Source organism: Doryrhamphus excisus, linkage group LG4 (genome assembly GCF_037039965.1).
Source record: "Doryrhamphus excisus strain RoL-2023G ecotype Guam linkage group LG4, RoL_Dexc_Guam_v1.1, whole genome shotgun sequence".
NCBI classification, from domain to species: domain Eukaryota; kingdom Metazoa; phylum Chordata; class Actinopteri; order Syngnathiformes; family Syngnathidae; genus Doryrhamphus; species Doryrhamphus excisus.
Genome location: NC_136360.1, coordinates 6502677 through 6517595, shown reverse-complemented (window position 1 = coordinate 6517595; position 14919 = coordinate 6502677). Strand labels below are relative to the sequence as shown.

The 14919-nt window shown below is 41.3% G+C and overlaps 1 long non-coding RNA gene across 1 annotated transcript in view; it reads right to left on the bottom strand.

The window, feature by feature from the left end:
* Positions 1 to 273: 273 nt before the first annotated feature.
* The window catches only part of LOC131130087 (uncharacterized), a 37022-nt gene continuing 22376 nt past the window's right edge, over positions 274 to 14919 (bottom strand). The window contains exons 2-3 of the long non-coding RNA XR_013627218.1: positions 5730 to 5844; positions 274 to 459 (exon numbers count right to left, since the gene is read on the bottom strand). This is a non-coding gene — a long non-coding RNA (uncharacterized LOC131130087). The remainder of the gene's footprint in view (positions 460 to 5729; positions 5845 to 14919) is intronic.

The following is a 14919-nucleotide window of genomic DNA, read 5'->3' as shown; positions in this document are numbered from 1 at the left end:
AATGTGAGTCTTTTCACTCCTAGTCAAGGCCTTTGTCTGTTATTGACACTTTTCTCACCTTTCTCCTCCCACCATCAGTGCCACCCTCCCTGCTCAAGCAACCCCCCACAGCTGGGACTACTCTGATCCCGCTACTGCTTCTCTTCTGAGGTAGCGAGCAGATGCCGTGGAAGGTTTTCTGTTTTGCTATTTTCAGCAGCAGAAACTGGTCTGTGTATGCATGTGAGTGGTGAGGCGGGCTGCCACTCACGTATTCATGGCCAGCTGCTCCTCTCCGCTATAGCCAGGCCGAGAGAAGGGGGTAAAGAAGGAGGGGAAGACATCCCATCACAGGCACACTTTTCTTCCCTTCTTCCCTTCCTTCCTTCCTTCCTTCCTTCCTCTGAGTCACAGCCACCAGCCACGAGTCTGTGTGGGTCTGAGTCATGCCTCAACTCTCGTGAGATGTCTGCGAAACCACTGACATGAGATATGAAAAGAATGGAAAATGAGAACAGGAGGTTGTATTCTTGTACTGGAACAGGAACATTCCAGCAAGAATAAGCCAGACCGCAGCAGCTGTCTACAACAATGTTGTTGCTTACTAAGATGGCTACTGTGGCTCTAGTGCCATTTTCAAACAAACTAGCAAACAATGGAAAAACATAATTTGTTCCAGGGTCAAGGTTTAGACATGATTAAACCTTTTAATTAGGTATGCTAGCAATGTTTTAAAGAACATTTTAATATTTCAAAATAGGAGTTCTAAATAAATGTGTACTCGATCATCCAAGGCAGCAAAAGGAAACAGGATGCAGAATTTTGGTACGTACCATCACGTTAGGTTTACAAGAAGTTTAAGCCATATTATACTGAGCAGCCAGGACAGAGACTTGTGGACCCTGTTGGTGCTGAGCTATAGCTATACATGTTTGTTCTATGGCCTTCATCAAGTGTATCCGTTAGCATGAATGCTGTGAAAAAGCTCATTAAAACAACAAAAGGTAGTGGGTGGCCTTGGGCCTTTTTCATGGTATCGCATACTACTGCAATACTTAGTCCCCTAATCACGTCCATTTGCATACAAATCCCCAACATCATTATTAGGCAGTGGACCTGACCCCTGGGGTCACCTCCTTGTGCCAGCCTGCACCCCACTTCCAGCACAGTGACATTCTACCGCCGCCCTTGCTGCTCTGGCCCCAAGGCCCGAAGCGACGGTCAAGAGCTATTGATCCCAGGAGGTGAGAGTTCACACAGGGGTAGCATTGCCAGGGATCAAGGGTCAAAGCAGAGGGGGTCAAGTGAGATTGAATGTGCCCACCTTGTTGCCAGGAGCCACAGAGGTCAGTCGGATCCAGTTCATTCCGTGACCCCGGGCTGGTCAATAGCACCTACCCGTCCATCATTGAAATCTGATTCTGTATTAGTTTTTTTGAAATCGTCACCTGTGTATATAATTCCCCCAAAGACAGTAGAATGGCTGCACATATGCACGTGTGGCTGCCTTGAATTGATTTTGGATGGCGATCATCATGACCTGCAGGCTTGCTAGGGATTGGTCCTTGTCGATAGTGGACAATGGCAGATGATTTGATGCTGTTTCCAGCAAGTAGCCCGCTAGGCTGAACTACAGCGCTCATCAGCGAGGTCAAGGGGCCAATTGCAGGTTTGCATGGATAGACACTTTTCATCAAATTCTTTGCCTTTAAAAAAAACAGCATAATGATCCGAGGTAATAGAAAGCTTTCCCTCAGGCTGCAATAAAGAGTATTCACAATTGGAGGTGCATGTTGGCATCCATTCTGATGGCCAGCAACTTGCTCTCATTGGAGGATGCAAGTTGTCCACGGGAAGTCTCCGGCTGTGCTGCACATACAGTACACCCAAACACACACCCACAGACACACATTTTAAGCACACACACCAGCGAGGGATGCTTGTACAGTGTGTACAAAGTTGCTGGCCTTGGCACAGGCCAGGGAAGCGAGACCGGAAACAGGAGGAGGCAATGTAGGAGGACGGTAAATCTGCAAGCAGAAGAGGCTGTAACAGTTTCAGCTGAAATATTATTACTGTATTGTGTGAATGCTTGCGCTAGTATGCATAAAAATAGTTCTTTTAATTGTTATCATTTGTTTTAATCTTGCCTGAGAGCAGAACTGAAGGGTACATTTTTTCCTGTGCTCATGATAATACATGATATGCTGCTTATTGCTATTCCATGATGAGCTTGTAGAAAAGGCATTGGACCATGATTGTCATTACTTTTGGTGGTGAGTCAAAGTATTGGGATTTTTTTGGTAAAGGTTTTAATTAGTGTAGTCACATTGCTCCCTTATCATGCCTATGCTTTTCCATGCAGCCATCCATTTTCTATGCTGCTTATCCTCACTAGGGCTGTGGGTATGCTGGAGGCTATCCCAGGTGTCTTTGGGTGAGAGGCGGGGTACACCCTGGACTGGAACAAAAGATGCAGTTTTTAAATGAAAAAAAATTGACATGGCCCTGTGTATGTTTGATGCGACAAAAGTTATTTGAGGGGGAGGTGTTTTATGCCATTACACCTGGCATAAAAGTAATGCCGCATTTCAAAAAAGAACATAACAACAGTAAAATATGGTGGTGGTAGTGCGATGGTCAGGGCTGATTTGCTGCTTCACGACCTAGAAGACTTGCTGGAGACCAATGGAACCATGGATTCTGCTGTCTACCAAAAAATCCTGAAGGAGAATATCTAACCATCTGTTTGTGACCCCAAACTGAAACCAACTTGGGTTCTGCAGCAAGACAATGATGCTAAACACACCAGGAAGTCCACCTCTAAATGGTCTGAAGACATAGAAAATGAAGACTTAGGAGTGGCCTAGTCAAAGTCCTGACCTGAATCCTATTGAGATGCTGTGGCATGACCTTCAAATTGTGGTTCATGCTGGAAAACCCCTCCAATAATGTGGCTGAATGACAACAATTCTGCAAAGTTGAGTAGGCCAAAATTCCTCTACAGCGCTGTAAGAGACTCACTGCAAGTTATCACAAAAGCTTGATTGCAGTTGTTGGTGCTAAGGGTGGCCCAACCAGTTATTAGTTTTTAGAGGCAATCACTTTTTCACACAGGGACATGGAGATTTTCTTCTTCCTTAATAACACAAAGTTTCATTTAAAAACTGCATTTTGTGTTCAGTTGTGCTGCCATGGACTAACCCTGTAGCAGCATGTCATACGCTTCTATTTTAATCAGTCTGGCAAATTTACCCTTTCATACGACCCGAGACACCATTTTTACAAGGACAACATAAGAAAAGAAAAGGCATGGTTCTCAAAATCAACAACTTTAGATATTGAAAATAAGTCAGTTACACATAAATATGTGTCTTTTTGAGTACCCGATGCTACGCCTATCTTGTTTTTTTTGGACTACTGCGTTGTAACCTAAATGGAAAACAAGCAAAGGCTACACAGGGGGAAATGTGACGCCGCACTGACCTCTCTAATTTAGCCTTTTAAATCTACATGCATAAATGCTACGCGGACATGCCATACGTGATACATGTCTGGTGTGAATTTGGGGTAATATTTACATTTTTTTGATGATCTGAAACATTTAAGTGTGTCAAAGATGCAAAAATAGTAAGAGATCGGATATACTGTATATGGAATTGTTCTGATACCATCCATATGTGAATGCTATATGTGGGCTGCTATCATGTGTATTAATTATGTATTATCATTTTATCAATGAATTCCTTATGTTTGTTGGAACCGGTGCTGTATTTCTCAGTGCTTAGATGCAACTTCTGAACAAATGGCATCTTATTATTCAGCCACAAATTTTAATGAAATGCATTGCTTGTTTGGACAAGTCAGAACGATTAGTATTCTCGTTTTAATTTCATTTCTATTTTAACTAAGGCTGTTTGGTACCACCTACCTTCGTTTATTCCCCTTTTAAATCATCTATTCTCTGTTCTCCATGCCGCCTGTCACTATGAGGTGTGTGTAGGCAGCATTGTGATAGGAATAGATGCCCCCCCCCACCCCCCACCCCAGAAGCAAGACCTGCAGCAGCCATTTAAACAATAAAACTCAGCTTAATGGAGAACAATACGTAAGGAGTGGGCCGCTTGTACTTTTCCTCTGAACCCTTTTTTTCTGTTCTTTCTCCCACTGTCTGTCATTTTCTTCCTCCTGCTTTTGCCCTCATCTTCAACTTCTTTTCCTCCATCCATCCACCTCTCCCTCACCTGCCTCTCTCTGTCTGTCTGTCTCTGTCTTGCCGCCCCCTCTCTTTGCTTTGCTTTTCTTTCACTTTTTCCTTCTTTTATCTGGGCACGCATTCCTCTCCTCCCACACTCGAGATTCTCACTAAATGATTCCAAGTGTCTGGGCCCTGTACCTCTGTGAGCATGCACGCACACTCACACACACACACACACACACACACACACACACACACACACACACAGTTACACCCACAGAAAGATGTACGTAAGCATCACACTGGCTGCTGCAGCAAGGGGATAACAAAGTAAACAAAAGAAAGAGGCAACGAGGAGAGAGAGGAACAACGAGAGAGAAAGCGCGAGAGAAGGATGGGAGGTCTCTTTATTCCATTTTGCAAAGAGAATCACAGGCTAAACATCACCTATCCTTCCATCAACCCATCCAGTCAACCAACAGAAATACCCTTTTATGCTCTGTTGCTAGGTCTCAATGCCATACAACGCATTCAGTCCAAACTGGAGTGTGTCGCATTTGTGCCAGCAAAGGGATGCAATTAAAGTGGAACAGATAGAGAAAACAATATCAATTCACTTGATTTTGTGTGTGTGTGTGCGTGTGTGTGTGGGCTGTTGACATATGCTACTATCCACAAAGAGAATAATACACAAGAGACCATATGGAAGACAAGGAAAACAAAATATATCACATCTCTTGTTTTGTTAATTCATCAGAGCAGCAGCTTTAACATTGGTTCTTTAAGGTGATGCTCAAAGCTGTACACCCTCACATTTCATCACCTTTTATTAGATTTCCTCAAGGGACAATACCTAATATTGAATATACTTCAAAGTACATGTTTCCAAAGGGTGAAGGAATATACTCTTGCTTCATAAAGTCATCGTGCATGTTGGAATTCATGTTTCCCTCTATCAACTGCATCTCCACAGCGCCGGTAGCACTCATGCAGCCCAAGATCAAGCTATGTCAATCACTTAACTATCAATTATTTTCATTATTGTCTCAAAAATGCATAAGGTCGGAGCTGGCGAGCTTCTAGGGCACCTTTGGAGCGATATTATCTCGGCGCAGCCCAGTCTACCAAATTATCAAATTGGCTGCACACAGTGTTGCGCTGGACCAAATAATTATCACTATCTGGGGTGCGCCACACTGCGCCACCTTGCGCTGCGCCACGAAATTAGAGCCCTCTATAGTACTTACACCAGTAAGGATTTTGCTTTATCTGATTAAATGTCACATTTTACATTTGGCGGATATCTCATTTTGTGATAAAACAGTAAATAATGATGAAATCCATCCTTTTCTCCATCTTACATCATGCCTCCCTCTTGCCTTTGTTTTTTTTAAGATATCAATAATTCAGGCATGAAGTTAAGGATGAATAATTCACATGCTGATGTCAAACATAAAGACCATTTTTAGAAAGGAGCAAAAACAAACAGAGTGGGCTACTTTGGAGCCAAGTTAGCTCCTATTTAAACCTCTCTCTCTCTCCTGCTTCTCACCTCTGTGCATTCTTCTTGCTGTCATCCCATTTCTGCTCCCTTCATCCACATGCAATTCTCTTTTCATTCTTCCTTGTCTGCTAGATTACATGCATGTAGAGCGAGGCGCCTATGCCTGAAAGAGACAACGCAGGGACAAGCATAAGTAGCGGTGGCTGAAAAAGGGATTTGACTGCCTATCCTGTCAGCACACAATGCGAGCCAGCAGTTCCACAAACTAATCCCACGGCTGCTTCAAATTGGAGGTGTAAAACATTGGAGGGGGTGATCCATGAAGACAGGCAGGCAAGCAGGAAGGCCATAATGGATACAGAATTTCCTCAAATTCTACTTCTTCTACTTGTTCAATTATTAGTCTGAGCACAGAACTCAAACAATGTAGCAATTATGTATATTTATCTTGTCCAATTATTATTGCTTAGTCTACTGTATAGCCATTCATTTGCACTTAGACAATGTGTTTGTCTGGGTTTTTTAATGTATTTATTTATATATTTTATAATTAAAGTTTTTTTTTCATTTATTTATATGTATTTATTGAGTTTTTTTTAAAAAACAATAATGTCATTTTATTCATTTTTCTTCTTCCTATTGCTACATGTTCTTGATTCTTTTATCTCCCCATTAGAGCATGGTAAGATGTTAAACACAGGAAGTGAGCATACTATCAGTAATTCATGAGACCAGGTAAGTTTAAAGGGGACCTATTACGCTTTTTCCACTTTTCTGACCCATAAATGTATTTAGAATGTTGTATTCTCGTGATAAATTATGCCAAATGAGGTTTGCACATTTGGAAGTGAGCCCTGAAAGACGTTTTGGATGGCTCAAAACGCTCGTTTGAAAAGGTGTGGTTAAAACTGTTGCTTTGTGACATCACAGAGAGGCGAACTTCCTTATATGTTTCATAGTTAGGTAGCACTTTGGGTCTGTGACCAATCACAGCGGACTGGGTGTGGGGGGAATAAATTAAACAGACGGTTTTGGCAGTAAGTACAAATCAAAGGAAATACAGTTGGAATAGGTGCCGATTCTGGAAAATCTAGAAGGTTTTCTGTGTGGGTTATTGTGTGTACCTGCTCTATAGGAGACCACAACTTAATACAAATGGTGGAAAAATGAGCATAATGGGTCTCCTTTGAGTAAACACCTCTTCTTCCGACTCCTTTTCAGACATGTTGAATTGTGCAAACATGTAAACACGATGTTTCTCTGTGTAACTTGTAAAGCATGTGCAAATCAAATAAACCATTAGTAGAATAATTACAATTGCTGTTATTTCCCTTTTTCTTGTCATTGTGTTGCACTCTGACTTCCTTGGCCTCTTTCTCATCGCTAGTGTGACTCACAAGCTATTACTGTATTATCCAGCCTCTGGGTCTATTTAGACACACACTGCCTCCTTAACAACGCTTGGCATTCATCATTTGATTCAGCATGACGCTAATTAGGATTCATCAATACTATTAATCTGCTCATCCAGCCCCATGGATCAGAATATCTGACTCATTTACATTGAAGGTGTTTATCCACATATTGAATTTTCTTGATCTGCTCCCAAGTTGTCACTCATTCAGCCTTGTTTTGTTACAGCCCCTTGACAGCAGGCCATTTTGATACATCTTTTACATTGAGGATGCTGAACGCAATCTAATGTAGGTGACTTTTCTATTGGCCAGGTAGTGTACTTCTTAATAAATGTGGCCAAATAGAAATAAAAGAATCGTACAGGTATGCGGCTGGGTTCGTAGAGTGCTACAACATTCAAACATAAGTATTATATTTCAGTGATGGTACAAACACGCACATACGTACACTAGCCACAGTGTGTTTGTTAAGCTAATGATAGCGATTTAGCTACTGTTAGACATCATTGGATGTATAGCCTAAGTCGTCGGTAATACCAATAGTCGTGACGGTCATGAACACAAAACAAAAATTTACGGTAATTTTTCATGCAGTTTAGATCATTAATAATGTTGTACTGTAATCATGTGCAACTTAAATTTATGAACATAATTTTGCACCATACTAACATGTAACTAACATGCCAAAAACACAACTAACTGCAAGCGCTAAAGAAGCAGTTGTTAAAACAGAGAAAGAGAGCCCAAGATGCAGTTGAGCAGAAGCTGCAAGGAAGATGAAAGCCCCCTAAAAATCCTGTCTGAAGGCTTCTCTGGTGAGCTAGTTTGAAATATACTTCACTCACAGACATGCAGATCTTTTAGGGAGTGGGAAGAGGTGCAGACTTTAATCAGGAGCTATAGGCCAGGCTAGAGGTGCCAGTCAGCGTGGGAGACAGGAGAGAGGCTGTGGGATACAGCCCTGTGTAGGCACCAACTTAACCCAACCAACCCCCCCCCCCACCACCAACAACCCTTATCTCCGGTCCTGTGTGCTCACCCACTCACTGTCCTCCATCCCCAACTCCCCCTCTTTCTCTATTGTATTCATCACCCTCTGCCCACACTGCAAACTTCACGTGGAGACTGGAGAACAAGAGGAATAGTAAGGCTGGTCTGGAAGAATGCGCTGCACCCCGCCCACCTCCACCGCCAGCCGTGAGGAGAAAACAAAACTGATAAGTAGAAGATATATAATGCAGGATGAAACGCGGGATGTCTAAAATGGTCACAGCATCAAACAGCATTGGGTAGTAACGATGCTGTTTTTAAGAACCAGCCAGATTACCCAGCAACACTGAAGTCAACCACATGCAAAAAAACAAAAAAAAATATATAGAACAGGAAATGTATTTTTAAAAAAAATACTTATTTTTATTATTCCTATCATGGAAAGTGGTGACTATCATGAATCACTGACACACAAGAGCAAGTCTTACTTTTTCTATTACAACATGTGTTACTATCATTAAGAACTTGTGAGGAGCTATGGCATTAATGAGTAAGAGAGGCTGATGCTTGTTTGTTTTTTGGATTATTTTTAGTCTTTATATTTTATTCATATTATAATGACGACTCCAAATTGTCCATAGGTATGAATGTGAGTGTGAATGGTTGTTTGTCTATATGTGCCCTGTGATTGGCTGGCGACCAGTCCAGGGTGTACCCCGCCTCTCGCCCAAAGACAGCTGGGATAGGCTCCAGCACCCCCCACGACCCTCGTGAGCATAAGCGGTAGAAAATGAATGAATGAATAATGGTTATATGGCATAACGGTGTAGACATGCAATGCATCACACTGAAAACTGTTGCATATGTAACCAAAATAAAGCATTTAATACAGAAGCTGCAATCATGTTCAATAGTTTGGATGTTAAATTTATCTTCAAATATACCTATATACATAACACAACCTGAGAATTTCAGAGTTTTTGTTCTCTTTTGCTCTTTTTTTGAAAATACCTCATGACATCTGTTGACAGCTTACCTAATATGAAGGTCAGGTGTGAAGCAAAGTGCTAGCTTTCGAAGTGAAAGGCCTGTGGTTGATGTGGTCAGCAGTTCCTTCGCTTCTGAACCCGACAGAAAGGTCACTCTAGCAACTGGGACAGCTGCCTCTGCTATTGCTACAGTATCTGTCTGCATAGCCATCATCACAAAGGAAGTGTTGCATCTTTGGTGTTTCAGAACAAATAAATGATATACTGTCCTGTCGCTGAGGCAGAGAGAATCAGAAAAGGTCATGGTGACTTTATAAAGTTACCAGTTAGCTAAGGTTATAACATGAGGTGCTCGTTTATCTAAATACTCCTTTTAAAGGCATGACTAGTTGCTTTTCCGAGAGGTATCTGCCCTAAATCTGCTCTTAAAGGTCAGGTCTGCACTTTAAGGACCTACTACAAAAATGCAAGCCAAAATCCTCTTTTATTGGTTCCAGGCCCAACTGTGATAAGTGAATTTCTGTGAAGTAGGATGGATGTAGAAGTTAAATATTATTGTAGTTAGAGCATAGAAAACCTGTTTGCAACCTTCTAAATACATTTTTTAGAGCCCTCTAGGCATGAAGTAACTACCCTATAGTCACATTTACACTTGCATTTCCATTTATAGTAGACAATAGTTTACTATATAGTAAGTAAATAAGCTATTTGTGTGATGCAAATGTTTGCTTGTGTGTGTTGCTATAAATGTGCTTTTAGTTTAAATGTGAGTTTTAGTTTAGCGTGGATTACGGCCGCAACAGTAGCCTGTGTTTTTATTATTAGGGATTGTTGTGCTTGTTGTGAGATACTTCAAACTGGCAATAAAAAGCTGGCTAAATATGCATATTTTCAATGAAGAATAGGTCGTATCTAACCAAGAAACAGCATGGATTATTAATTATAAAGTTTTAAAAATCACGATAGAGAGCAGCTGCGAAATTGTAATCGCAATATGGCAATACACCTCTGCTTTTAAGCATGCAAAAATGGAAGTTAATGTTCCTCAATATGACAACAGTACAAAAATGTTTTGAGCTCATGGAGGTTTGCCTTGGAAAGGAGAGGAATGAAGATTAGCCGTAGCCATAGTATATGTGTGTGAATGACAGAGACCCCAGTGGAAGAGTGAGGTTACTGGGAGAAGAGATACAGAAGGTGGAGAATGTTAAGTACCTGGGGTCAACAGTCCAGAACAATGGAGATTGTGAAAAGGAGGTGAAGAAGCTTGTGCAAGCAGGATGGAACGGGTGGAGAAAAGTGTCAGGCGTGATGTGTGATAGAAGAGTTTCATCTAAAATGAAAGGAGGTATACAAAACTGTAGTGAGACCAGCCATGTTGTTTGGTCTAGAGACAGTACCACTGAGGAAAAGACAGGAAGCAGAACTGGAAGTGGCAAATATGAGGATGCTGAGGTTCTCATTGGGAGTGACCAGGATGGATAGGATCAGGAAGGAGTACATCAGAGGGACATTACATGTTTGAGGCCTTGGAGATAAAGTCAGAGAGGCCAGACTAAGATGGTTGGGACATGTCCAGAGGAGAGATAGTGAATATATTGGTAGAAGGATGCTGCCTTTAGAGCTGCCAGGTAGGAGGTGTAGAGGAAGACCAAAGAGGAGGTTTATGGATGTAGTGAAGGAGGACATGAGGGTAGTTGGTGTGAGAGAACACATGGTTGGATGGAGGAGATTGATTTGCTGTGGCGAACCCTGAAGTGAAAAAGCCCAAAGAGAAAGAAGAAGCCACCAGTTGAAGAACGTGCTAATAGCAGGACAATAGTGTTTCGGAGTATTCCCCAGCAAACATGGAGACAGACAGATTGTTGGTTGTGTTACTGCTCACTGGCATGCTGATACTTCTCTCCAGTCTGGAGGCAGCTAGCCGTCTGTCTGTCAACACAACACTCCCACTTACAATCTGCATACACAAAGGCACGGGCAATGAAAATGTGTGAATATGCAATCGGTATACATCACAATGTTTCTAGCCCTGCATCACCAGCGTATGCTGCTGACGTCATGCCGCTGACATCATGCGACTAGCGCACGTGTCGGAGCGCACTTCCTGAAGCATATGCTGTGTGCCGGACTCACGCACAAACCCACGTCATGCCGAGTGAAGTAGCAGACCGTGTTCCTTCTCTGCACACACAAGGCCAGAGGAATAAAGAAGTGGAACATAAACAGCCAAATCAACCATAAATGGAAAGCATGAGGACAAAGTATTCGACATTGGGAACATAACTCACTTTGTTATGACACAAAACAACAGCCGGGTAAAGAGAAAACACACAAAAGCTAGGAATAAGAGACAGGAAAATGTCCAAATGAAAGGTAAACAAAGCCTGACAGCTAGAATAACATCCACACAAGTTCCCTGACCTTACATACGCCGGTCTGGAAAGAGTCTGCAATATAAATTATTCTTGTTATAAATGAGGACAGAGAAATGAAATGCATGCTGACAAATGACAAGAATAATGGTGGTTTGACATTTTGTGAGTCACCACTTTCCAAGAGTTGACGATTTCACAGTAGTTTCAGAGAACGTCAACTAGAGGAAATCGCTTCTTATGGTGTTTATGCTAAACTACCTAATGAGCACACAATCAGCGTGATCTCACAGAAACACGTGAAGTGACCGTGACCTCCAAAGAGCATGCAACCCCCTGAGTCTGCCCGGCAACAATTAATGCTGAAGTGTCTGCTATGCCGCGCAGGGCTGTGTTGCTTGCCATGCATTGCAATCTGCTCTGGATTGATTGGAACAAAATCAATGCCGCTGTGGGACCGACTGCCAGCATTTATAGAGTTGTCATTGTAGCCTGAGCCTCGTGGACGGGAGAGGCACGGTGTACAATGGCTGTACGGATGTTTGTTTAAGACTAGAGGCCTGTGGGTGTTGACACAGCTGCCAGGGGAGAGAGAAACATTTGGTAATACTCCATTGTGTGTCAGGGTTGGGGGGGTCAATGACTTTCAGAGAACAAAATTTCACTGGCAGGTGATTTTGTTGAACAACACACTGCAGTTGTTTTGGCAGACTGGTGAGGAATTAGATTGTTTCTACCATTAACAACAGTCATTCTTAGGGGTGACCCCTGACTTTTTCCTTGCAAACTTCTCCATCTGTATATTTCCTTAAATGTATACATACCTTATGGTGCAACTGGTCTTAAAAGGGCAGGAAGTACTGCAGAAAAAAACGCTAGTCAAAGATCCTCTATATTAGGGTCCCCCAACCATGGGTAAACAATGGGTAGACAATTTGTGAATAATTGCATTGCATTTTAAATTATTGTGTATCAATTTTGGAAACAAGTGTGATTATCTTCATTCATTCATTCATTCATTTTCTACCGCTTATCCTCACGGGGTCTCGGGGGTGCTGGAACCTATCCCAGCAGTCTTCGGGCGAGAGGCGGGGTGCACCCTGGACTGGCCGCATATAGACAAGCAACCATTCACACTCACATTCATACCCATGGACAATTTGGAGTTCCCGGAGAAAACCCACAAAAGCACAGGGAGAACACGCAAACTCCACACAGAGATGGCAGAGGATGGAATTGAACTCAGGTCTGCATGCTCACCACTTTTCCGCCGTGCAGCCTGTGATTATATTCTTGGAAAAATAATATACAAAGTCGAGTCACATGAGCCAAAACACTTGTGTGTGTTTGCGGTGTGTAGAGAAAAGTTTTGTCTTGTCAGATTAAAATGAAAAGCAACTACCAAGAACTTTCCACAATGGCATTAAACACGTTCGATTTGGTAAAGACACGGTAAGCCTGTCACCCACACATATCTAACCAAGCCATTATAGTACCGATGGTCAGTGACTATTCATTTTGTGGTTTTAATTTGGTCTGTAAATGACAATAGCATTAGAATATATTAGATGGGAAGGTTGGTCAAATCCTCTATGAGAGAAGTGATTTTTGTATGTTTTTGCATACATTCCTAAAAACAGCAGCAAAAAGGTTGTTTGGCATTTTTAGTAATCAACCCTGCAATCACTAATCTGACTCTCACTTCCTGTCCAAGAGTACAAGTTTTCCCGGAAAATACGTCAATGTTCCAGAATAACCCAGGAATAGTCATTCATGTTTCCTGAGACCACAGCCTGCCTGTGAAAACACGTTATCTTAATGGGAAGTTGTTGGGCCAGAGCAGCCGAATGGAACCTTTCTGACTAGTAGACAATTGTTCCTACAATGAGTACAAACCTTCCTTTTAAAAAAAAACACATGCACAGGTCACAGTAGTAATAAAACAGCAATATCCCGGAGCATGATAATACCATGCTAATCCTGTGATTACAATGTCATAAATAGGAGTTTCAGGCTAACATTATGGAGCAGCAGTATGTTTGAGAATAAACGGTGACTTTCAGAAGCTTGCACTTTGTCATTAAACAAAACATGAAGATCAGTTGATGACTACATTAATTAACAGCTGTTTAGAGCCAATAAGGAAATTTAAGACACAGAACAAGCACTTGTTATCATTATGGACTTACAATGCTTTGCATGGAAGATTCTTTAATGGATGCCTTTTGTGCTTTGATTCAGCAAAGCAAAACAATGTGGAAATTGTTACCATCATAAACTATTATTAACTGTACAGACAGTGTTTTAAGGAACACTTTCTTAACTCGTATGCAATATAAAAAAGTCAAGTCAGTTGTATGTTTTCTATGCTGCTTGTCCTCACTACGATTACGGAGGGGGTATGCTGGAATTTGGGTGAGAGGCAGGGTACACACCGGACTGGTCACCAGCCAATCACAGGGCACACATACACACACACACACACAATCATCCACAATCACTCTCACACATATGGACAATTTAGAGTCTCCAATGAATCCATCATGCATATCTTTGGCATGGTCGTTTTATGTTCTTGAGAAGCAATAAAAGACGGTCCTTCTCATACTCTTTTTGCCTCTGCATATTGGGATCCAGACACGTGCACCACAAACCCTCACATGCAATGTGGAAGGAAACCAGAGTCAGTTGTATGCATAGATAATGTCAATTCACAACATTAGTTCCACAGGTCTAAAACTGCAGAAATGATACTGATTTAAAAAAAAAATGAACCCAATGAACCCATTTTGGAGACTGCAGCAAGACAAAAAAACACGTATTTCGCAACACACGCTGTACGCAACTTCCTGTACACCGAGCTCATGTGTGACAGCGGACTGATATTAGATGTTTAATGTGACTTAAGTGTGTGTTTTTTTTTAATAAAAAAAATACTTCCACATATTCATCCCTAGAAGTCCTAGTGTAGTTGGAGTTCCAGGTAACTGTGTATATTTGCACATCAAAACAATCTCTATATTACATGTACTCAATGTCATGATAGTCAGGTATATTCATAAAACCAATTTAATATGGCACAAATATGGTTTTGAATTAAAGATCTAGGTATATGATAGACACCTGGAAATGAAAAAAAACAAGATAGAATGGATAAGGCATTATTACTTTATATACTGTATTTTCCCTTTCCTGGATTGTGAAGGAAATATGAATTTAAATCATACTATATATTAAATAAGTGTCTTTGACCAGATGTTTATTTATGATTATTTATTTTGATGACATGCAGTATTTTCTCCATTATTTAAACAGACAATTTGGGAAATTGAAAAATCTTGAAATAATTTACAAAATACAAATATATGTATTTTCCCTGATGTAACATAACCTTAACGCTATATCTAAGTATGAAAAGATTCAATGAATTCAGAGATTAATTATGATATGTAATTAATTGATCAAACTA